A 26173-nucleotide genomic window follows, 5' to 3' on the forward strand; every position below is an offset into this window, starting at 1 on the left:
CTTGTGGCTTTAGGCAGACAGCTGCTGCAATGGACCTTCCTGGGTGGTGGTTTATCTTTCCCCTGGCAGCACCATGTTAATGATGCGGGGGTGGTCATTATTTGCCCGCTCCCGTAGCCTGGGACTTGGACATCTCCTTCAGTTAAAGTTTGATGAAGCCTCATGCCCTCCGTGAAGTTTTTCGGGACCTTCGACACCCAGCTGGATTGTTGCGCGGAAAGCTCGAGCGACAGCAACCTTGACTCCTGCAGCATGAGCGATGACAACAACAACTCCCCCAATGTCAAGATCAAGTGCAATGACTCTGCGTAGGCACAATAACATTGTAGTCGGATTTTGAAGAAGGGTCGCCCCTTGGCTTGTCTGGACTAGACGTGGCGCTCCAACCATGAGACCTAGTTTCTAGATCAATCGTCACATCATAGTGGCATATCTTCTTTTCGTGTTTAGAGTGTACCCAATGTAACCCTGCAAGGGCGTAAAAATGATTAGGCAATGTGTACTAAATATCCATTTCCTTTTATGTTGGTTTAAACGAATGGCTGACTTCCCCTTATACACGACTTCACACTTGTATATTTTCGATCTCTGAGCTTACTGGAAATGACTATCCACGCGCATAGCCTTGCCGCGAGGGCTTTAGGATTGGGTCCATAGGAGCTTGCCAATGATGAAGCTGTCGGCCAGACCACTGATATGTCTCATACGTATCTATAATTTTTTATTATTCCATGTTGTTATATTATGATTCTTGGATGTTTTATGATCATTTTATAGCAACCTTATATCAGTTTTTGGGACTAACCTATTGACATAGTGCCTAATGCCGGTTGCTGTTTTTTCTTTCACAAAAAATCACTATCAGATGAAGTCCAAATGCCACGGAACTTTACGGAGATTTCTTTCTCGACCAGAAGGAGACTTGGGAGCCAAGGAGGATCGCAAGAAAAGGCCCATGCAGCCCAATAGGCACCAGGGTGTGCCCAGGGCCCCTGGCGCGGCCTGGTTTCTAGTGGCCCCTCAAGCGCATCCTCCACCGCCTTTAAGCCATTCATGTCTAGCACGAATTTGGGCAATTCTTTCTTGGCTCTCAATCATGGAAACACACATAGCTTTCAAAGTTTCATCCATGTTGATTTTGGGAGGAGCACATCTAACTTTCAAAGCATCAACATCACAAGAAATCCTATCCACGCTCTTAGCCAAATCGTCAATTTTGAATAGTTTTTCCTCTATGGACGCATTGAAAATCTTTTGAGAGTTGATGAACTCTTTGACATTACTCTCTATATAAGACGGTAATCTATTGTAATTTCCATGGGTATTGTTTTAGGAGTTGCCAAAGTTATTAGAGGAGTTACTAGGAAAAGGCCTAGGAACATAGTTTCCTCTAAAAGCGTTGTTGTTGCCAAAGTTATTCCTAGCAAAAAAATTTATGTCCAAGCTAGCGTCGCTACTCTCAATCAAAGAAGACAAAGGAAAATCATTAGGATCCAAAGGAGCACTTCTACTAGCAACCAATTTCATTAACTCATCCATCTTAGCACTCAGCGACTTAATTTCTTCTATAGCGTGTACCTTCTTACTAGTAGATGACCTTTCAGTGTGCCACTGATAGTAGTTCGTCATGATGTTGTCTAAGAGATTAGTGGCTTCTCCTAACGTGATTTCCATGAACGTTCCACCTGAGGCGGAGTCCAAGATATTTCTAGAAGCGAAATTCAAGCCATTGTAAAAGATTTGAATAATCATCCAAAGGCTCAAGCCATGAGCGGGACAATTTCTAATCATTAATTTCATTCTCTCCCAAGCTTGTGCAACATGCTCATGATCAAGTTGCTTAAAATTCATGATATCATTATGGAGAGAGATGATCTTAGCCGACGGAAAATACTTGGATATATAAGCATATTTGCACTTATCCCAAGAATCGATACTATTTTTGGGCAAATAAGAAAACCAAGTTTTTGCGCGATCTCGCAACGAGAAAGGAAAAAGCTTCAATTTAATCACGTCATTATCCACATCTCTTTTCTTTTGCATATCGCAAAGCTCAATGAAGGTATTGTGATGGGATGCGGCATCTTCACTAGGAAGGCTAGAGAATTGCTCTTTCATAACAAGATTCACCAAAGCGGCATTGATTTTGTATGACTCCGCACTAGTGGCGGGAGCAATCAGAGTACTAATAAAATCATTATTATTAGTATTCGAGAAGGCACAAAGCTCGGTGTTTTTGTTCATGGTGACTTCAGCAAGCAAGCAAGAACACGAGCAAACAAAAAGCGGGCAAGAAAAAGGGCGAACGAAAAAGGCAAACGGAAAGGCGAACGAAAGAGGCAAATTGGTGAAGTGGGGGAGAGGAAAACGAGAGGCAAGTGGCAAACAAAGTAAATGCAAGAGATGAGTTTGCGACACTTACTTGAATGAGTTCTTGACTTGATCTTCCTCCCCGGCAACGGCGCCAAAAATCCTTCTGCTACTTCTCAAACAACAGCGCCAGAAATTGACACGTTGACGGAGATTGGGCTTGCGTTGGTTTTTCCCTTGAAGAGGAAAGGGTGATGCAGCACAGGAGCAGTAAGTATTTCCCTCAGTTTGAGAACCAAGGTATCGATCCAGAAGGATGGTCTCGTCAAGTCCAGAGTACCTGCGCAAACACAAACAAACTTGCACCCAACGCTTCAAAGGGGTTGTCAATTCCTTCAAGATTGTTTGCAAAAGTGAGATCTGAAGGCGGAAAGTGCAACGAAGTAAAAAGTGCAAGGCTGAAAATATGGTGTGGAGTAGACCTTGGGGGCCATAGTGTTCACTATAGGCTTCTCTCAAAATAGCAAGTATTATGGTGGGTGAACAAATTACTGTCGAGCAATTGATAGAACCGCGCAAAGTCATGACGATATCTAAGGCAATGATCTAGCATATAGGCATCACGTCCAAGACAAGTAGACCGATACTTTCTGCATCTACTACTATTACTCCACACATCGACTGCTATCCAGCATGCATCTAGTGTATTCAGTTCATGACGAACAGAGTAACGTTTTAAGCAAGATGACATGATGTAGAGGGATAATCTCAAACCAATGATGAAAACCCCATCTTTTTACCCTTGATGGAAACAACACGATACGTGCCTCGCTACCCCTTCTGTCACTCGGTGAGTTCACCGCACAGTATGAACCCAAAACCAAGCACTCCTCCCATTGCAAGAATCATAGATCTAGTTGGCCAAATAGAACCCACAACTCGAAGAGAATTACAAGGATATGAAATTATGCATAAGAGAGATCAGAAAAAACTCAAATAAGATTCATAGATAATCTGATCATAAATCCACAACTCGTCGGATCTCGACAAACACACCGCAAAAGAAGATTACATCGGATAGATCTCCATGAAGATCATGGAGAACTTTGTATTGAATATCCAAGAGAGAGAAGAAGCCATCTAGTTACTAGCTATGGACCCATAGGTCTATGGTGAACTACTCACGCATCATCGGAGAAGTCATGGTGTTGATGGACAAGCCTTCTGTGTCCGAATCCCCCCTCCGGGAGGGCACCAGGACGTGCCCCATATGGGATCTTGCGGAGACAGAAGCTTGCAGCGGCGGAAAAGTGATTCGATGCTCCCCTGAATTGTTTTGGGAATATTTGGGAATTTATAGGCGCAAGATCTAGGTCAGGGGACCTCCAGGGGGCCCACAAGCCTGCATCCCGCGGCCCCCCTGCCCGGGGGGTGGGGGCTTGTGGGGCCCCTGGGGCTCTTCTTTCTTGGCCCCCAAGCTCTCCGATCTTCTTCCGTTCCAGAAAAAATCTTTTCGGGGATTTTCTTCCATTTGGACTCCATTTCAAAATCTCCTCTGAAAGGGGTCAAAAACATGGCAAAACAGGAACTGGCACTTGGCACTGAGCTAATAGGTTAGTCCCAAAAAATAAATAAAAGGCATGCAAAACATCCAAAGTTTGACAAGATAATTGCATGAAACCATCAAAAAATATAGATACCTTAGAGACGTATCAGTCATCGAGGAGGAGAAACACCAGGGTTCCTCGCAGTAGCTTCGTTTGGAGACGGTTGCCCTGGAGAAGTGGCGTGTGATGCCTTCCCGCATGTTTTGTAACGGTCTATGACATAGTGTCTGTTGATCGACTCTATCCTTAGTATTATCCTTTGTCTTCCCATCTATGTCAAACAATGTACCAAAAATAGCCTCTTCAATATTCTTTTCAGTGTGCATCATGTCGATATTGTGTGGAAGAAGGAGGTCTCTGAAGTAAGGCAGATCCAGAAGCATAGCATGTGAGTCCAGGCATGTTTTGAATTATACCCCTTGAAATTCCCTGGACGCTGTGGATCAGGCTCGAGGGCGTTTAACTGATCCAAGATATGTTGGCCTGTCAACGCAGGCGGTGCCAAGTTTTTGACAACTTTACCTTTGGTAAAGTTCTTCTCGTCTTTTCTGAACTGATGGTGAGGATCCAGGAACTCTCTATGCAAGTCAAAGCAAGAATACTTCCGACCCTCCTACAACCAATGAAACTGCAGAGCTGCCTTGCATTGGGGGCACGTGAACCTTCCATGCACACACCATCCAAAGAATAGCGCATACGCCGGCAAGTCATGCATAGAGTACATGTACCACACATGCATTTTGAAGTTTTGTTTTCTAGCGGCATCTTATGTCTTGACCCCATTATCCCAAGTTTCTTCCAATTCATCCTTAAGCGGCTGCAGGTACACATTCATATACTTCCCCAAATAATTGGGCCCTCGAATTATCAACGTCAGAAATATGTTCTTTCTTTTCATAATCTGCCCGGGGGAGAGACTGAGTGGAATGACAAATACAAGCCAACAACTGTATTGGGTTGCTGTCATGCCGAAGGGATTAAAACCATCCATGGCGACGCAGACTCGAGGATTCCTTGGATCTCACCGCTTTATCCTGATGAAATCCATCAAAATGTTTCCACGCTTCCCCATCCGATGTGTGTACCGCCTCTTATTCCCATACGCATCTAGTTCTGTTCTTTTTCACAATTTGTGCCATGTCATATGTCTGGTTGTCTCTTCGACCATGAAATGACGTTGAATCCTTGGTATGATTGGCATATACCGAAGAACACTAGCTGCGATTTTGATCTGCCTCTTCTCACCCATACCGTTGTCTAGCAGAAGATACCTGCAAGACTCGCAATTGGGACAATAGTCCAAGTGTGCATACTCCTTCCTAAATAACACACATCCTTTCTCACATGCATCTATCTTCTCATAGGGCATCTTAAGTACATGAAGTATTTTGTACGACTAGTACAGGTTTGTAGGCATGACATGGCCTTTGGGTAGGAAGCGTCGAAATAGTGTCATCATCACGTTGTAGTATTCTCTTCCCAAGTTGAACTGAGCCTTCAGATCCATTACTTGTGCAATTGCATCCAGCTCACAAAGGACAGTGTGCTCATGGAGAGGATGTTTTGAAGACTCCAACATTTCATAGAAGGCCTTTGCATATTCCTCCATCTCATCTTCCGAATCTCGAGCATCATCAAAGTCTTGCACCATGTCTTCGATCCCGGTTCCATGCTCGTCCGTGCGACAACGGACCACCTCAGCTCTAGTGCGTTGTATAGACTCACCATGAAATGTCCACCTCGTATAATTAGGCTTAAAACCCCTCCTCTGCAGGTGTTTAATCATTACAACCTCTGTCGTCTTTTTATATATGTCGCATCCAGGACAGGGGCAATAATTTCTTTCCTGGCCATTTGCAAATGCGGCTTTCACAAATTACTTGGTTTTTAGAAACCATTCTTTCGTTATCTCTTTCTGGCTAGGGTGACCGGTATACATCCACGCACGATCACTCATCGTGCCTAGCTACTAAAGACACAAGAAATAAATTTATATATAATTTAGCATCCATATTCATCAGTTTATCAAGTTCGCCATTTTTATTACATCCATGCAACCTACATGCTAATAGGTAAAGATAGGTCCTAATCCCACCCGAGTATGTGTAGATTGGGTTTGTTTTCCCATGCTCCGCTCCGGATCCAGCGCAAAATTTCGGCAGCTCCTCCCCACTATTATCCTGATACACGTCTCCGCATTAAACAGAGAGGATGTGTATCCGGAGAACAACAGGGAGGCACTAACGAAATTATGCATCGGATACGGAACAAAGCATATGGGAAAACGAACCCAATCTACACATACTTGGGCTTCTCAATGGTGTGCTCCGGATCCGATGCGGAATTTCGTCAGTGCCTCCCTTGTTGTTCTCCGGGTACACAACCTCTCTGCTTATTGGCGAGACGTGTATCAGGAGAACAGCGGGGAGGTCCTACCAAAATTCTGCATCGCATCTGGAGCAGAGCATGGGAAAACGAACCCAGTCTACACATACTCGGGTGGGATTAGGACCTATCTTTACCTATTAGCGTGTAGGTTGCATGGACGTAATAAAACTGACAAACTTGATTAGCGTATAAATATAGAGGATGAATTATATATTTATTTCTTGTGCCCCCATAGGTAGCTAGGCAACATGAGTGATCGTGCTTGGATGTACACTGGTCACCCTAGTCAGAAAGACATGACCCATGAATGGTTAACAAAAACCAGGGGGTTTGTGAGAGCCGCATTTGCAAATGTCCAGCATAAAACATGGTGCCCCTGTCCCAACTGCGACAACTGGAAAAAGCAAACAGAGTTTGAAATGGGTAAACACCTGCAGAAGTGGAATAAGAAGAAGGAGAAGAAGGAGTAGAAGAAGCAGAAGGAGCTCCTCCTTGTCCTTCTTCTTCCTCCTTCCTCCTTCTCCTTCTCCTTCTTCTTTCCTTCTTCTTCTCCTCTCCTTCTCCTTCTCCTCCTCCTTCTTTTACTTCTTCTTCTCTTTCTCTTCTTCTACGTAGCTTAGACTCATCCAAGGAAGCCTAAATTGGCTAATTATCCATCTAAATGACATAATTAGCTTAGTTAGCTCCAAAATGACCTGTTTAATAAAAAATGACCTATACTTAGCTAATTATCTTCGAAATGACAAAATTAGCTCCAAAAAGGCATTCTTAGCCAATTTAGACCGAAGAAGGGGACAAGAGGAGAAGAAAGAGGAAAAATGAAAGGAAGGAAGAAGAAGAAGAGGAGAAGAAGAAGAAGGAGAGGGAGGAGGATAAGGAGAAGGAGAAGAAGGAGGAGAAGAAGGAGAAGGAGCTCCTCCTTCTCCTTCTTCTTCCTCCTTCTTCCTCCTTCTCCGTCTCCTTCTTCTTTTCTTCTTCTTCTTCTCTTCCTTCTCCTTCTCCTCCTCCACCTCCTCCTCCATCTTTTACTTCTTCTTCTCTTTCTCTTCTTCTACATAGCTTAGACTCATCCAAGAAAGCCTAAATTGGCTAATTATCCATCTAAATGACATAATTAGCTTAGTTAGCTCCAAAATGACCTATTTAATAAAAAATGACCTATACTTAGCTAATTATCCTCGAAATGACATAATTAGCTCCAAAAAGGCATTCTTATCCAATTTAGCCCGAAGAAGGGGACAAGAGGAGAAGAAAGAGGAAAAATGAAAGGAAGGAAGAAGAAGAAGAGGAGAAGAAGAAGAAGGAGAGGGAGGAGGATAAGAAGAAGGAGAGGGAGGAGGATAAGAAGAAGGAGAAGAAGGAGCTCCTCCTTCTCCTTCTTCTTCCTCCTTCTTCCTCCTTCTCCTTCTCCTTCTTCTTTTCTTCTTCTTCTACTCTTCCTTCTCCTTCTTCTCCTCCACCTCCTCCTCCATCTTTTACTTCTTCTTCTCTTTCTCTTCTTCTACATAGCTTAGACTCATCCAAGAAAGCCTAAATTGGCTAATTATCCATCTAAATGACATAATTAGCTTAGTTAGCTCCAAAATGACCTATTTAATAAAAAATGACCTATACTTAGCTAATTATCCTCGAAATGACATAATTAGCTCCAAAAAGGCATTCTTATCCAATTTAGCCCGAAGAAGGGGACAAGAGGAGAAGAAAGAGGAAAAATGAAAGGAAGGAAGAAGAAGAAGAGGAGAAGAAGAAGAAGGAGAGGGAGGAGGATAAGAAGAAGGAGAGGGAGGAGGATAAGAAGAAGGAGAAGAAGGAGCTCCTCCTTCTCCTTCTTCTTCCTCCTTCTTCCTCCTTCTCCTTCTCCTTCTTCTTTTCTTCTTCTTCTCCTCTTCCTTGTCCTTCTCCTCCTCCTCCTCCTCCTCCTCCTCCTTCTTTTACTTCTTCTTCTCTTTCTGTGCTTCTACGTAGCTTAGACTCATCCAAGAAAGCCCAAATTGGATAATTATCCATCTAAATGACATAATTAGCTTAGTTAGCTCCAAAATTACCTATTTAATAAAAAATGACCTATAGTTGGCTAATTATCCTACGAAATGACATAATTAGCTTAGTTAGCTCCTAAATGGTCTATTTAATAAAACATGACATATAGTTAGCTATGTTCTCTCCTAAATGACATAATAAGGCTTACGTAGCTGCAACATGACCTATTCCCCCTAACTTAGGTATTAAATGGCCTATAATAAGCCTATCTAGATCAAAAATGGCTTAATAAGCATAGTTTGCTCCGGAATGACCTATTTTACCCTAGTTAGCTCCGAAACGACCTATAGTTAGCTAGGGTTCCACCTAAATGACATAATTAGCTTAGTTAGCTCCTAACTGGTTTATGCTTAGCTAATTTCTCTCCGAAATAACCTATATATACACTACTTCATCTAGTATTATTCTTCTAACTTTCTTATCTGTCATTTTGCAGATTACCTTCACTTCACGGGAAGCTTGGAAAATATTGATGGAATGCTTGAAGATGATTTCTTGTACCATGGGTTGTATTGAAACTATTATAGTATATGAATATATGAAACTTTGTATGCACGTGGATGAAACTGGTGTAATATATGAAACTTTGTATGCACGTGGATGCAAGTTGAAAGCTGGATATAAGAGGTTATTTTAATATGGTTATGAGTACGGAAAGAAATTTCTTTATGTCATATATATATATATATATATATATATATATATATATATATATCCTGATTATTGTTAAAAATGCTGGATATAACAAAAAATAAATAAATAAGGGGCTGGTTCCCCTCTTTGCCGTCTGCCCCCACATGGCAAAGGGGGGGAGGCAGACGGCAAAGGGGGGAATCTGCCCCCTCTCTCTCCCCTCTTTGTCGTCTGCCCCCACATGGAAAAGAGGGGGAGGTAGACGGCAAAGGGGGGAATCTTCCCCCTCTTTTTCCCCTCTTTGTCGTCTGCCCCCACATGGCAAAGGTGGGAGGAAGACAGCAAAGGGGGGAATTTGCCCCCTCTTTCTCCCCTCTTTGTCGTCTGCCCCCACACGGCAAAGGGGGGAAGGCAGACGGCAAAGGGAGGAGGCCTGCCGTTAACACTTAACGGGGACGTTGCAATATATGCCGTCCCAGTTAATTTGCCGTCTGCCCCTTCATGGCAAAGATTCTTTGCCGTCCGCTTTGGGAAAGCAGACGGCAAAGAACCTCTTCACCAGATTTTTTTTGCCGTCTACTTTGTCGTCAGCTGACCGACGGCAAAGCCTTTGCCGTCCGTGGTTGCACCCTTTGCCGTCCGCTTTGGCAGACGGCAAATTTCTGAATTTCAGTAGTGTTTTTAGCAAAAGACAAGCCTGGACAAACTCTTATATAAGGAAAAGCACTTCCGAGGACACAAGGGAATTTATGTCAAGCTAGTTTTCATCATGCTCATATGATTCACATTCGTTACTTTGATAATTTGATACGTGGGTGGACCGGTCCTTGGGTGCTGCCCTTTCTTGGACAAAACTCCCACTTATGATTAACATCTCTCGCAAGCATCCGCAACTACGAAATCGGAATTAAGATAAATCTAACCATAGCATTAAACATATGGATCCAAATCAACTGTTTACAAAGCAACGCATAAACTAGGGTTTAAGCTTCTATCACACTAGCAACCTATCATATACTTATTACTTCCCAATGCCTTCGTCTAGGCCCAAATAATGGTGAAAAGTGTCATGTAGTCGACGTTCACATGACACCACTAGAGGAGATACAACATATAACTTATCAAAATATTGAACGAATACCAAATTCACATGATTACTTATAAATGGACTTATCCCATCTCTATAGGAACAAATGTAACTACTCACAAAGCTTATTCATGTTCATAATAACCGGTGTATTAATAATCATTAAGGATCTGACCATATAATCTTCCACCAAATAAACTAACTAGCATAAACTACAGGGAGTAATTAACACTACTAGCAAGCGACAAGTACCAATATGAGGTTTTGAGACAAATATCAGATACAAGTGATGAACTAGGGTTTGGAGAGGAGATGGTGCTGATGAAGATGTTGATGGAGATTGACCCCCTCTCGATGAGAGTATCGTTGGTGATGACGATGGCTTCGATTTCCCCTTCCGGGAGAGATGTTTCCCCGGTGGAATGGCTCCATCGGAGCTCTAGATTGGTTCTGTCCAAGTTCTACGTCGAGACGGCGGCATCGCATCCCGAAAGGTCTGATACAATTTTTTCAGGTCAAAACATTTCATATTGGAGAAGATGGGCACCGGAGGGCTGCCAGGGGGGGTCACAAGCCTGCAGGGCGCAACCAGGGGGGTAGGTCGCCCCCCTGGGCTTGTGGCCACCTGGTGGGTCTCCTCCGGTATTTCTTTCACCCATTATTTTCTATAAATTTCAAAATTGTTCTCTGTAAATTTTCAGGACTTTTGGAGCAGTGCGGAATAGGTCTCTTTGATTTGCTTCTTTTCCAGTCCAGAATTCCAGCTACCGGTATTCTCCCTCTTCATGTAAATCTTGTAAAATAAGAGAGAAAATGCATAAGTATTGTACCATAATGTGTAATAACAGCCCATAATGCAATAAATAATGATATAGAAGCATGATGCAAAATGGACGTATCAACTCCCCCAAGCTTAGACCTCGCTTGTCCTCAAGCAAAAGGCGAGATCAATAAATATGCCCACATGTTTAGAGATAGAGGTGTCGATAAAAGAAAATACGGACATGACGACATCATGATTATCTTGAGAACATCAATACATATTGACATAGAATATCTTATACTGAAGTAAGAATTCATTCACAAGGTAAAGTATGAATCAAGAACTCTATTGAGAACTAACAAACTACGATTTGTGTCATTGAAGCAATTCCAATGTATCACAACGTACGAAAGAGTCAATATAAGAGCCTATAAAGAAAATCCACGTACTCAATCATCTTATATAGTCTTTCATAATTGCTAACACTCACTCGGTAATTATTATCCTCAACTATTTACCTTCCAGAGAAAGATTGGGCTTAAGCTTCAATCGGGCACAGAGAAAGATTGGGCTTATATTTTTGCCTCCCAACTATTTACCTCAAGGGTAATGTCAACAATAATAACTCATGATCACCCACATCCGAGTGGATATATTTGCCTAGATAATTCCCAAACAAATGATGCTTGCCAAAATATAAAAGAGATATATAGGAAATGGTGAAGATCACCATGACTCTTACATAGAGGTAAATACTTAGAAAGTAAAAGTACAAGGTGGGCCCTTCGCAAAGGGAAGAAGAGGTTTTCATGCGTTGTTATAGTTGGTTGCACAATTCCTTAATGCAAAAGAACGTCAGTTTATATTGCCCCTTGTGATAAAGAACTTTATTATGCAGTCCGTCGGTTTTATTTCTTCTATATAACAAGTTCGTACAAAGTTTATTTTCCCCGCACTAATAAACTACACATATTTAAGGATCAATTTTTATTTCTTGCACCGATGACAACTTACTTGAAGGATCTTACTCTATACATGGGTAGATATGATGGACTCTCAAGGCAAAACTGGGTTAAAGGTTTTTGGATGCACAAGTAGTATCTCTACTTGGTGCGGGAGTTACTTTTGGCTAATATGAGGTGGAAGCAAGAGACACATGTTGAAAGATCTATAACCATATAACTTCTATCCGGAAATAAGAAATCATAACTCATTATGTTGTCTTCCTTGTCCAACATCAACCTTTCGGCATATGATATTTTAATGACTGCTCACAATCACATAGGATGTCTAAGATAATATATTTATATGTGAACCTCTCTTTGTTTATTACTTCCTTTTAATTGCAACAATGACCAATAGATTTTTTGTCAACTCACAACAAATTTCAATCATCATACTTTTTATATGTGAAGTCATCACTCCCCATAAGATCATTATGTATGCTCTATTGTTTTTACTCTATACTTCTTTCTATTTCCTTTTGTCATGATCATAGAAAGCAAGCAAAACCCTGAATTCAAAACTACTCTTTATTATATAACTCTCGGACTTGCCAACATAGGGGGAACGAGAAGAAAAAGAAAAACTCAAAACTAGGTCAAACTAAAACTTGGCACAAGCCAAGGGGAGTGCCCATACCCATGCGATCAGTTGTTTTCCTTCAGAGGTGGTGATGTTGGATTTGCTCGTGAGGTTGAAGGTTTGTCCTCCGTCTTCCAAAGCATGGGCACATCATCGTGAAAAGACGAATTGGTCTCTAGGATCCTCAAGCCTGCAGCCAAACTCATTTTCTTAAATCTGTATTCATATTCACAATTTTGGTTTTGCAGGTCATAGATCTGGGATTGGAGGTGCTCGATTTTCTCGTAAATCTTGAAGATATGATCCCAAAGGTCCTTGGTGTCCAGCTTGTGCTTATGGGTAAATTTAGTGATCATCAGATTGCCATTAAGTCCTTCTTCCACCATCCCTTGGCACTTGAAGTCTCGTTGCTCCATCGCTTCGAGCCTTGTCTCCAAGCTTCCGGTCTTCTTTGGCCCCTTAACATAACGGATGTGTAGCACCCCCTCATGCATCTCAATGGTTTGAGGGTGTTGCAACACCTCTGAAATGTAGGGGTTGAAGACCCTCTCAAAGAACTTGTCTTTCAGGGAGCTTGAAGACGTCATGTTGGTCTAAATCGATTACACAAACAGCTCGAAAAAAAAACAGGAGATATTGTCGAGATACAGAGGTCAAAAGCTTTAGGGGATTATATAATGAATTTTTGCCGACCCGAAGGAGTCTTCGACAAGAAAACAGAGTCCGGAGGGTGCACGGGGTGGCCACAAGCGTGCAGGGCGTGGTCAGGGGGGGTAGGCCGCGCCCCCCGGGCTTGTCGCCTCCTCGTGCACGCTTTGGAATGATTTAAATTTTCCAAAACTAGTAAAAAAATCCATTGTAAACGTTTTGGAGTCGGTTTTATTATTGTAGCACATACCTTTTCCTTTTTGGGGTCTATGGCGTTTTGATAGGTCTCCCTAATGTACTCTTCAGGAGTTATGGTATTGATAATATTAGTTTCAACATTTGTGGGAGTACGTGAGATATAATGTTTGATCCTTTGCCCATTTACCACCTTCGGATTCATGCCTCCATCATGGTTGATCTTGATGGCACCAGAACGATATACTTCCTCGATAATGTAAGGCCTTTCCCATTTAGAGAGAAGTTTTCCTGCAAAAAATCTTAAACGAGAGTTGTACAGCAGGACATGATCACCTACATTAAATTCACGCTTTTGTAACCTCCTATCATGCCATCTCTTAACTTTTTCATTGAATAGCTTAGCGTTCTCATAGGCCTGGGTTCTCCATTCATCAAGTGAGCTAATGTCCAATAACCTCTTCTCACCGGCAAGTTTCAAATCATAATTAAGATCTTTAGTTTCCCAATAAGCATCATGTTCTAGCTCTAGAGGTAAGTGACATGCTTTATCGTAAACCATTTTATAAGGAGTCATACCCATAGGGACTTTGTAAGCAATTTTTTAAGCCCATAATGCATCGTCAAGTTTCTTAGACCAATTCTTTCTACATCTATTAACGGTGTTCTCCAAGATCCACTTAATTTCCCTATTGCTTAATTCTAGTTGCCCACTAGAGTGAGGATGATAACGAGATGCAACTCTATGACTAACATCATACCTAGCAAGCAATTTACGGAAATCACCATGAATAAAATGTGAACCACCATCAGTCATTAAATATCTAGGGACTCCAAAACTAGGTAAAATAACTTCTTTCAACATTATAATAGAAGTGTTATGATCAGCGCTACTAGTTGGAATAGCTTCTACCCACTTAGTAACATAATCAACAGCAACTAGAATATGAGAATACCCGTTAGACTTTGGAAAAGGTCCCATATAATCAAGACCCCAAACATCAAATGGTTCAATACCTAGAGAGTAATTCATAGGCATTTCCTGATGTCTACTAATATTACCTATTCTTTGACATTCATCACAAGACAAGACAAACTTACGAGCATCCTTGAAGAGAGTCGGCCAATAAAAACCAGATTGTAATACCTTGTGTACGGTTCTATCTCCAGCGTGGTGTCCTCCATAGGCCTCAGAGTGACACTTGTATAGGATCTATCCTTGTTCATGCTCAGGTACACAACATCTAATAATACCATCTACTCCTTCTTTCTAAAGACGTGGATCGTCCCAAAAGTAATGTCTTAAATCATAGAAGAACTTTGTCTTTTGTTGATATGTGAAACTAGGAGGTATAAATTTAGCAACTATGTAATTAGCATAATTAGCATACGAAGGAGAATTGCATGAAGCATTTATAACAGCTAATTGTTCATCAGGAAAGCTATCATCAATAGGTAGTGGGTCATTAAGAACATTTTCTAATCTAGACAAGTTATCTGCTACGGGGCTATCGGCACCCTTTCTATCAATAATATGCAAATAAAATTCTTGTAGAAGAACAACCCATCAAATAAGTCTAGGCTTAGAACCTTTCTTTTCCACAAGGTACTTAATAGAAGAGTGATCTGTGTGAACAGTTACTTTGGAATCAACAATATAAGGTCTAAACTTATCGCAAGCGAACACAACTGCTAAAAATTCCTTTTCAGTGGTAGTGTAGTTTCTTTTTGAGCATTTTCTAGAGTTTTACTAGCATAATGGATAACATTTAATTTCTTATCAACTCTTTGTTCTAGAACAGCTCCAACAGAATAATCACTAGCATCACACATAATTTCAAAGGGTAGGTTCCAATTAGGTGGTTGAACAAGAGTTGCATTTATCAAGGTTTTCTTAAGAATTTCAAATGCTTGTACACAATCATCATCAAAAATGAATGCAATATCCTTTTGCAAAAGATTAGTGGGAGGCTTATAAATTTAGGGAAGACTTTAATAAATCTCCTATAGAAAGCAACACGACCAAGGAAACTTCTTACACCTTTAATATCTGTTGGACACGACATTTTTTCAATAGCATCAACTTTAGCTTTATCAACTTCAATACCTCTTTCAGAGATTTTGTGTCCCAAGACAATGCCTTCATTAACCATAAAGTGACACTTCTCCCAATTCAACACAAGATTAGTTTCTTCATGTCTCTGCAAAACTCGATCAAGGTTTCTCAAGAAATCATCAGAAGAAGTTTCGTAAACGGAAAAATCATCCATGAAGACCTGAACAATCTTTTCACAAAAGTGAGGGAATGTAGCCAACTTTGAAAGGTAGAAAATGCATTGCATAAACCACAAGTTATACGTCTATAAGCAAATGTACTGAAGGGGCAAGTAAAAGTGGTCTTCTCTTGACCCTCTTTGGACACAGGTATTTGAGAGAAACCAGAGTAACCATCTAGAAAGCAAAAAATGTGTATGTTTGGATAATATTTCTAGCATTTGATCGATAAAAGGTAGAGTGTAATGATATTTCCTAGTAGCTTTATTTAGTTTCCTAAAATCAATTACCATTCTATATCCTGTAAAGTTTCCTTATGGGATCAATTCATCATTAACATTTGGAACAACACTAATACCTCCCTTCTTAGGGACACAATGAACTGGACTAACCCATCTACTATCAGCAATAGGATAAATTGTACCTGCCTCCAGAAGCTTTAGTATTTCATTTCCTACCACTTCCTTCGTTTTAGGATTTAATTGTCGTTGGTGATCAAAACCTGGTTTAGTATTAGGTACCATATTGATTTTGTGCTGACATAGAGTGGAACTAATGCCCTTAGGATCATCAAGAGTATATCCAATAGCGGTACGATGCTTCCTCAGAGTTTTCTTCATGCTCTTGAAGGTTAGCACTAATAATAATAGGATATATCTCTTTTTTATCAAGATAAGCATACTTTAGAGTGTTAGGTAATTATTTAAGCTCAAACACGGGATCACCCTTGGGTGGAGGAGGATCCCCGAGTATTTCCACAGGTAGGTTGTGTGTCAGAATAGGGTGTTGATCAAAGAAAATACTATCTATTTCATTCATTTCATTCATATGCATATCATTTTCATGGTCTAGCAAATATTGTTCCAAGCGATCGGTAGGAGGTACAACAATAGAAGCGAGACCAAAAATATCATCTTTACTAGGAAATTCTTTGTCATCAGGTTGTCTACGAAATTTAGAGAAATTGAACTCATGAGATGCATCCCCAAAACTTATGGTAACCGTTTCTTTTTCACAATTGTTTTTAGCATTAACAGTATTCAAGAAGGTTTACCGAATATAATGGGGCAAAAATCATCTTGTGGGGATCCAAGAACAAGAAAATCAGTAGGATATTTTATTTTCCCACACAAGAATTCAACATCTCTAACAATCCCAATTGGTGAAATAGTATCTCTATTAGCAAGCTTGATGGTAACATCAATTTCCTCTAATTTGGCTGGTGCAATATCATTCATAATTTCTTTGTATAAGGTAAAGGGAATTTCACTCACACTGGAACCCACATCACATAAGTCATGATAACAATGATCTCCTATCTTAACAGAAACAAGAGGCATGCCAAGAATAGGTCTATGTTTACCCTTAGTATCAGGTCTAGCAATTCTAGCGGCTTCATCACTCATGTGAATGACATGCCCATCAATATTATCAACCAAGAGATCTTTAACCATAGCAATATTAGGTTCTACTTCAATTTTCTTAGGAGGTATAGGTGTTCTAGTACAACTCTTATGAACCACAATTGAAGCTTTAGCATGTTATTTTATCCTAACATGAAATGGTGGTTTCTCAATATAAGCAGTAGGAATAACAGGATCAACATTATAAATAGTAGTTTCTTCAACTTTAATAGGTTCTACCACTTTAACTTCAATGGGAGGATGATATTTAAACCACTTATCCTTGGGGAGATCAACATGATTAGCAAAAGATTCAAAGAATCAAGCTACTACCTCAGAGTCAAGTCCATATTTAGTGCTTAAATCCCGAAAAGCATTAGTGTCTATAAAGGATTTAACACAATCAGACTTAAGGCTTATACTTGACTCATTACCTTCGCCGAGTTCCCCATCTTCAGAGTTGCGCTTAATTCTTTCCAATAAGTCCCATTTGAATTCAATATCTTTCTTCATAAAGGAACCAACACAAGAAGTGTCGAGCAAGGATTCATCATTACGAGACAGCCGAGCATAAAAGTTCCAAATAATAATTTCTTTGGGAGCTCATGATTGGGGCATGAATATGACATTGACTTAAGAGACCCCAATCTTGAGCAATTCTTTCTCCTTCACGAGGCGAAATATTATAGATATAATTCCGATCACGATGAACCAAATCCACAGGATAAAACTTCTTATGAAATTCCAATTGCAATGGGTTGTAGTTCCATGATCCAATATCATCACATAGCCTCACTATTGGAATCAGAGACTTTGCCATCTGCCATGGAGGACGGCAAAGGGGAGCACCCCGGACGGCAAAGGCCTTTGTTGTCCGATTGCGGACGGCAAACTGCACGGCAAAGAAAAAACCGGTAAAGAGGTTCTTTGCCGTCGGCCTTGGGCCATCGGACGGCAAAGAACATGGACGGCAAATCCGAGGGGTAGGGCCGTCAAGTGATAATGGCAGCCTTTATCGTCTGCTTGGCCCACCATCCCTTTGTCGTCTGCCATAGCCCCCTTTGCCATCTATGGGAGGACGACAAAGATGGAAATAGTCCTGGCCTTTAGGGCCTTTGTCGTCTGCTGGGCTCCCTTTACCGTCGGTGGGCGGATGACAAAGAAACCAAAAGGCCCCTGTTTATTTTATTTTTTATTATATCCAACAATTTTCACAGGAATATATGATATATATATATTTCATAGAAATAATGTTGTTGCCATTGTGATAACCATATTAAAATAAGTTTCATCCATACATACATACATATTATGTAAGTTTCATCCGTACCGAACCATATATTACAATAGTTTCATCAATACGTACAAAGTTTCATATACATATATTACAATAGTTTCATCCATACATATTATCCAAAAAAATACAAGTAACCCAAGCACTCCATCAATCCAAGCTTCCGTGAAGTGAATGTAACTCCAAAATGGGAAATAATTAAGTTAGAAGAAGAAGACTAGATGAAGAACAAAAGTAAGCTAAGTATAGGTCATTTTTTATTAAATAGGACATTTTGGAGCTAATTTAGCTTACTACATCATCTACGAGGATACTAAGCTACGTATATGTCATTTTGGAGTTATTTAGGTAAAAATAGGTCATGTAGGAGCAAACTATGCTTATTAAGCCATTTTGGAGGTAACTAAGCTAATTATAGGTCATTTAATAGCTAAGTTAGGTACAATAGGTCATTTTGTAGCTAAGTAAACTTATTATGTCATTTAGGAGAGAACTTAGCTAAGTATAGGTCATTTTTTATTAAATAGGCCATTTTGGAGCTAATTTAGCTTACTACGTCATCTAGGAGGGAACTAAGCTAAGTATATGTCATTTTGGAGCTACTTAGGTAAGAATAGGTCATTTAGGAGCTAACTATGCTTATTAAGCCATATTCGAGCTAACTAAGATAATTATAGGCCATTTAATAGCTAAGTTAGGTACAATATGCCATTTTGTAGCTAAGTAACCTCATTATGTCATTTAGGAGAGAACTTAGCTAAGTATAGGACATTTTTTTATTAAATAGGCCATTTTGGAGCTAATTTAGCTGACTACGTCATCTACGAGGAAACTAAGCTAAGTATTTGTGATTTTAGAGGTACTTAGGTAAAAATAGGTCATTTAGGAGCTAACTATGCTTATTATGCCATTTTGGAGCTCACTAAGCTAATTATAGGACATTTAATAGCTAAGTTGGGTACAATACGTAATTTTCTAGCTACGTAAGATTACTATGTCATTTAGGAGAGAACTTAGCTAAGTATAGGTCATTTTTTATTAAATAGGGCAATTTGGAGCTAATTTAGCTTACTACGTGATTTAGGAGGAAAGTAAGCTAAGTATATGTTATTTTAGAGCTACTTAGGTAAAAATAGGACATTTAGGAGCTAACTATGCTTATTATGCCATTTTGCAGCTAACTAAGCTAATTATAGGCCATTTAATAGATAAGTAGGTACAATAGGTCATTTTGTAGTTACATAAGCTGTCACACCTTGTTTTCCACCCCAAGTTTTCTGTATTGCAAAAATCAGAGCTTGTTAAAACTTTTCCAAATAATGTTGTGAGTGCAATGTCAACCCTTGTTTGAGTGTATGCTTGCTTGTTTGATGACTCAACCCATGAAAAACTTATTATTTTGCTCTCATCAAAAACCCTTTTTCCTTTACATCAAGATCACCTTCATCATGTTGGGATACACTACTAGCTCATGAAGCCAAGTGGCACTTTCAACTAAAGTTGGTGATCTGATCCTAATATCATTTTCATTCATTAAAAACACAATTTAGTGATTTAAAATATTATTTTTCTATTTTATATCTATGTCTATTTCTAAGGCTAGTAATGATATTTCCAAAAGGAAAATTACTTTCCTGCCTTAGGAAATTCTGAGTAAATTCATGGAAGCTCAGAAGGACATATATTTTCCATACATAATATTTTCAACCCTTTTTTATATTAATATTATTTGAGTAAAACCCTGAAAACCATTTCTGTGTGTTTTAGCTTTTTGAGATGTTTCCAAAGGAAAGTATCTCAGTAAATTCCCATAAAATTACAGGAGCCCTCCCAAACCATATTAGGTGCTCACCTAAAATATCACCTTGATCCAAGGTGGGTAAGTGTACTTAGAGAGCCCAAAACCCTCTCTGTCCAGAGTAGAGTTGGAACAACTCTACATTGCAAAGTTTCTCCAATAGAGCTGAAACTTTGCAGAGGTGTTTAACACCCCAAATGAGGACTCCACGCCAAAAATGGGATTTGTGAGACTCTGTTTGACCACACTTCCTTTGTAAGGGACAATACTGGTCACTTTGAGACATTTTCAAGTTTGCAAAGCCAAACTTGTTCAATGGAGCTCATATTTGGTGGAACCCCATGTTTTTACCCCAAGACCAAACCTGTTAAGTTTCATTTACAGTGGTGGAGTGGAAGCACCCAAAGTCACTGTCGAACACCTATTGACAGGAAGATAAAAACCTTCCTAGCCACTATTTTACCCAATGTCAAGGCACCAAACTTGGTGGGTTAGAGCACCAGAACACCCTGAACACCCAGCCAACCAGCCCCTCCCCAATTCCAAGCACAAGTGACAAGAACTCCAATTTGAGCTGCAGGACAGTACTAGCAACACTAGTGTTCCTTGCTCCCTTGACCAGCTCGAGCTCCCACTAAACCACAACGGCTAGGCACACTCCCAGCAACAGTCAGGACATGGAGGACACGTCCCAAGTCCCCAGAGCGAGCCAGCATGCCGTGGCATGCCAAAACTGTGCTCTGGGCGCGCTGTAGAGAGCCACCCGCAAGGGGCCGACGCTCCGGCCGGTCCCAGCCTCCCCAGTTGTGTCCAAGCACCCCCCTCGACACCAGGAACGTTTCCCCTAACTGTCCCGAGCAAATCCGTACCTCTAGCCCCTAGTTCAACACGAACCCGAAACCCTTCCGCCACGAGCACCTCGTCGCCGACGACCCAGACCACCTCCGGTGACGTCCCGACCACGAGCAGGTAGGCGTAGGCACAAGGAACCCGTTCCCGTTCCTAGCTAGGCCTGAGGACAATGGCAGCCTCGCCGGCGTCCATCTCCACCTCTCTGGCCAGAGGTAGGAGAAGGACCCGACAGGTGGAGCCCACCTGTCGGTGTCCTGGGGCAGCCAGCGCGCGCAGCCGCTGACGCTGACCCCAGGGGCCCGCAGGTCAGGTTTGAACCTGGCCCCCACGCGCCTGGTGGCCAGGCCTGCTGGCTGGGCCGGCTGGATCTGTTTCCCTGGTCTTTTTCTTTTGTTTTAATCCAACAAACTAAATGATTTTTATAAAAAGATTTAGCCAGTAGAAGAATATAATTCTTCCACCAGTATTTTTCTAAAAATGAGTAGTATTTGATTCTATAATAGTTGACATTTATCAATAACAGAAACTATTTTGGTATAATAAAATGATATTAAAAAGCACTTGTTTGCTTCTGTTTGCTTTTAAATAAATATGCTTAGCTAATAAAACAGTAGGGAACATTTTTTAAAATAATAACCTCAATTTATTCAAGCCTTGCAACATTTTTAAAAGCACTTTGTGAACTGTTTTAGTAAAAGCTAGTATTTATTTATTCCTTTCTCGACGGTAGAGTTACCGAGTGACGGAGGATCCGGAGCTGAAGACCTCGAAGACCCCGGATACCTAGCTGACCAAGGGAAGCAACCCTTTTGCCATGACTTAAGTAAATAAAATGATGCATGCTAGAATGGCAAGTATTTTCCGTTGCATGTAATCACGATGCCGGTTCATCATTGATGTGATGGTACCGAAGGCTTCTTCGAAGCCCTTGCATTATAGTAGTGATATTCACATAGCTCCTCGGAGCACAAATATGATGAGCTTGATCCTACCATCTACGAGGATCATGCTATTGTCATGTTGACTAGTAGAGTATAATCACTACATTGAGATTGACCCTACCCTGTGAGGGTCATGATATTTTCATGTTGACAAGTAATGTTAAGGCATATCATCTCAAGCATAATGATGAGTTAAATAAAGAGTTTATGAAAACCCCGTCGGGTGACACTAATGCTCGAGGGTGATGATGAGTTGGTGATCACTTTTGGTGAAGTGATGCACCGGTGATTTTGGTGTGAGTATGGTTTCGGAAATGGATTAGATTTATGATGTGTCGACCGTATCAACCTTACCCAGTACGACCACGATACCCCTTTATGGGATGAGGCTTTGTTGATTACTCTGGTCGGTGCTAGCAAAGAGCCACATTACTAGTGGCGGGAGTGATCGGTGTCACTCTCATGATGGGGTCGTGCCAGGTAGGACGACTATGCCATTATTATGAGTTCCAGCCACACCGTTGGTCCCTGCATGGTTGTTACAGTCTAGAGTTGGTGCTCGTAAGACGTACAACATGTGGACTGGGTACCAATCGAGTGGATCTCTTTGTCTAGTATCGTCAGGGGAAAGATGATGATCGGATACTTACCTCGGGTATATGTGATATAACGCGAGTCGTGGATTGCACGGAAGTATTCCGTTTCTCGTGGGTCCAGCGTACTACCTCTGCAGAGTGTAAACTATTCGAATAGCCGTGTCCACGGTCAAGGACAGTTGGGTGGTGCTGCTTAAAATACGTCCTGAGTTTCCGCATAAACCAAGTGTTCGTGTGTGGTGTTCAAATTGTGTCATTATAATCATGATAATCACAATAATATGATCAAGTTCGGTGACTTGACATATAGGGTAAACCCGGATGGTTTAGCCATCATTATTACCTTGAGATTATGACAAGTCCGATGACTTGGCATTTAGGGTGAACCCGGTGTGTTCAATCCTTTACGGATATGTAAATATCTGTAACCTGATATTCACAAGCAATTCTTTAACCTGATGCATATACATGATCATACCACCCCATCGCATTCCACTCAAAATAACTGTCACTGTTATTCATTACCATTTATGTCATGGCCTGTTTGCGAGTACATTCAAAGTACTCATTGGCTTGCCACTGGTTATGTTATTGACCAGACATGGAAGGACCGGAGTTTGGCGATGAGTACGCCGTCGGAGACGGACCTGTGATCTAAGACGCTTCCGAGTCAGAATGCCTGTCGGTGTAGGCTTGATGGCATGGGCACCGCTTAGCCCTTACGAGTTTCCGCTACTCGATGTATCCCTTTATTTGGCTTTAGGCCTTGCTCTTGAACCCGACCTTCTGGTCATTTGATGTACTAATTTGGTACTTGGATGTAAGACTCTATTATTCAGTATCTGTGTTGAGTGAACATTGATCCTAGGGGTCACTGGGCACGGCGAACTCGACTTGCTAGTCAGTGTCCCCACATAAGCTTATTATGTCATTTAGGAGAGAACTTGGCTAAGTATAGGTCATTTTTTATGAAAGAGGCCATTTCGGAGCTAATTTAGCTTATTACGTCATCTAGGAGGAAACTAAGCTAACTATATGTCATTTTAGAGCTACTTAGTAAAAATATGTCATTTAGGAGCTAACTATGCTTATTAAGCCATTTTGGAGCTAACTAAGCTAATTATAGGCCATTTAATAGCTAATTTAGGTACAATAGGTCATTGTGGATCTAGGTAAGCTTATTATGTCATTTAGGAGAGAACTTAGCTAAGTATATGTCTTTTTTTTATTAAGTAGGCTAGTTTGGAGCTAATTTAGCTTACTACGTCATCTAGGAGGAAACTAAGCTAACTATATGTCATTTTAGAGATACTTAGGTAAAAATAGGTCATTTAGGAGCTAACTATGCATATGATGCCATTTTGGAGCTTACTAAGCTAATTCTTTCATTCAGGAGGAAACTCATTGTTAGCACTGTAATTATATTGGTTCGCACACACAATGTAATGCGGACAGTTAGTTGAGTCCATTCAACTAACCTCTATGGCGAGCTTGACTGGCCATGGACGAGGTGTTATCTCAGGACAAGAGCTCGTTTGGCGTGCCTTTATCTGCCGGAGAGTGCTAGGACAACGTATAAGGCCGTCTTCAATGGCCATCAAGCCATGGGGCCTCCCGTTGCCAGCTATCATCACCAGCTCTGATCAATAGGCCCCTGGCTCGGCTTAAAGTGCTCCCCTTTCCTCGCCTTCCCGTGATGTTTGTACTTCACGAGCTTGTGGTGGGAGGAGATGTTGGTCAAGTTTTCAGGATGATTGAGGTGAGACTGAGAGAATGCCATGACCTTCTTGTACGAGGCAGTATGGGCCATCGCATAGAGGTCGTACATCTCTGACATCTCCGTCTTATTCTGATGCGCCTAAAAGAGAGAGAGGAAAAATGTATTAGTAAAGGGCTGAAGCTAGCATTAAGAATGAATTGCATGAGTCATGAAGCAAACCACATACCCAGTTCTCACCAAACCCATTTAAGTTGATGCTCCCTTGATGTTGTGGCTCACCAACCATTTTGCCACGCGTCTCCTTGGCATTGTTGTGGCTGGCCTCCCACTTTTCGGAGCACCACTGATCCACCAAGGCCTCCCAACAATCCATCTCATCCACACACCATCTCGGGGGTACCTAAGTTAATAAAGAGAAACTTGAGCGCTATGCGTAAGAATCAAATCAAGGAAACTAACTAGAAGTCCTTAATAATATGTAATTACCTTTATGTAATGCTCCTTATCTATCTTAGAATCGCGGCACTTCGCCTTATCTTTCCTAATGCGCCGCAAGGCGTAGTAGTCTCGAATAGCCTGCACCAAAGCCTCGTGCTAAAAGTTTTGAAGCAGGCGGCGACATTCGGTTTCGATAACCTTTGTCGCGTCCTCCTCGTATCCCTCCTCACACCTGTAGAAGGTCTGCAAACGAGACGACACTGATTAGTACAATAACTAGCTATTGTTCATTCTTAATTGTGTAAAGGAGAAATTACCCAGAACTGTCTGATCACCATGTCGGCACTCGTGTGGCACAACACACCATAGATCTGCACCTCCGACGGCGCCGAGGCACCCAAGTAGTACTCCCAGGTCATTCCTACATCTCGACCATGACCGGGCAACGTAACAAACCCTGGGAAGTTTTGGCGGAAAAGCACACTGATGACACACAAGTATAGGTGATCAATCGTAGTCCTTTCGATAAGTAAGAGTGTGGAACCCAACGAGGAGCAGAAGGCTCTGATAAACGGATTTCAGCAAGGTAATGACTACATGCACTGAAAGTAGCGGTAACAAGTTATTGTGTAGCGAGGTGAAATGATTTCCCCCTCCGGGAGGGAAGTTTCCCCAGCAGGATCGTCCTGCCGGAGCTCTAGATTGGATGTGCTGAATTTCCGCCTCGTGGCTGCGGCGAAACCACGAAAACCCTTCATGTAGCAAAAGGGGAGCTAGTGGGCCGCCAGGCAACCCACAAGCTTGCCCTGCGCCATCAGGGGGGTGGTGGCGGAGTGGGGGCTTGTGGAGCCCTGGTGGCCCCACTCCGGTAGTTCTTTCGCCCAGTATTTTTTATATAATCCAGAAAAAATCCACGTAACTTTTCAGGGCATTTGGAGATGTGCAGAATAGTGGACTAGGGTTTGCTCCTTTTCCAGTCCAGAATTCCAGCTGCCTGAATTCTCCCCTTCAAATAAACCTTGCAAAATAAGAGAGAAAAGGCATAAATATGGTAACACAAGTAATATAACATCCCAAAAAGCAATAAATATCAACATGAAAGCATGATGCAAAATGGACGTATCAACTCCCCAAGCTTAGACCTTGCTTGTCCTCAAGCGAAAACCAAGTTCCATAAACATGTCCACATGTTGAGGGACGAAGGTGTCGATAAAACATAATACGGACATTAGGGCATCATGATCACACATAGGACAACAATACATCATAAAGATCCTTATGGGTAAGTAACAATTCCTTCACAAAGCAAAGCATGAAGCAAAAACCTCACCGAGAAGTAACCAACAATAGTCCATAGTCATTGAAGCAATTGCAATTTATCACAACATCAGAAAGAGTCAAATAAGAGCTTGTAAGGCAAACCCACATACTCAATCATCTCTTTTGTTTTCCACAATTGGTACAACTCACGTGGTACTCATGGCGTCAAAGTTTCAGCTGGACACAGAGGAAGATACGGGCTTATAGTTTTGCCTCCCAACGGTTTACCTCAAGGGTAAAGTCAACAATAATAAAGCATAAGTACTCAACTCCAAGCTGATA

The sequence above is a fragment of the Hordeum vulgare genome, chromosome 3H (assembly GCF_904849725.1).
Source record: "Hordeum vulgare subsp. vulgare chromosome 3H, MorexV3_pseudomolecules_assembly, whole genome shotgun sequence".
Taxonomy (NCBI): domain Eukaryota; kingdom Viridiplantae; phylum Streptophyta; class Magnoliopsida; order Poales; family Poaceae; genus Hordeum; species Hordeum vulgare.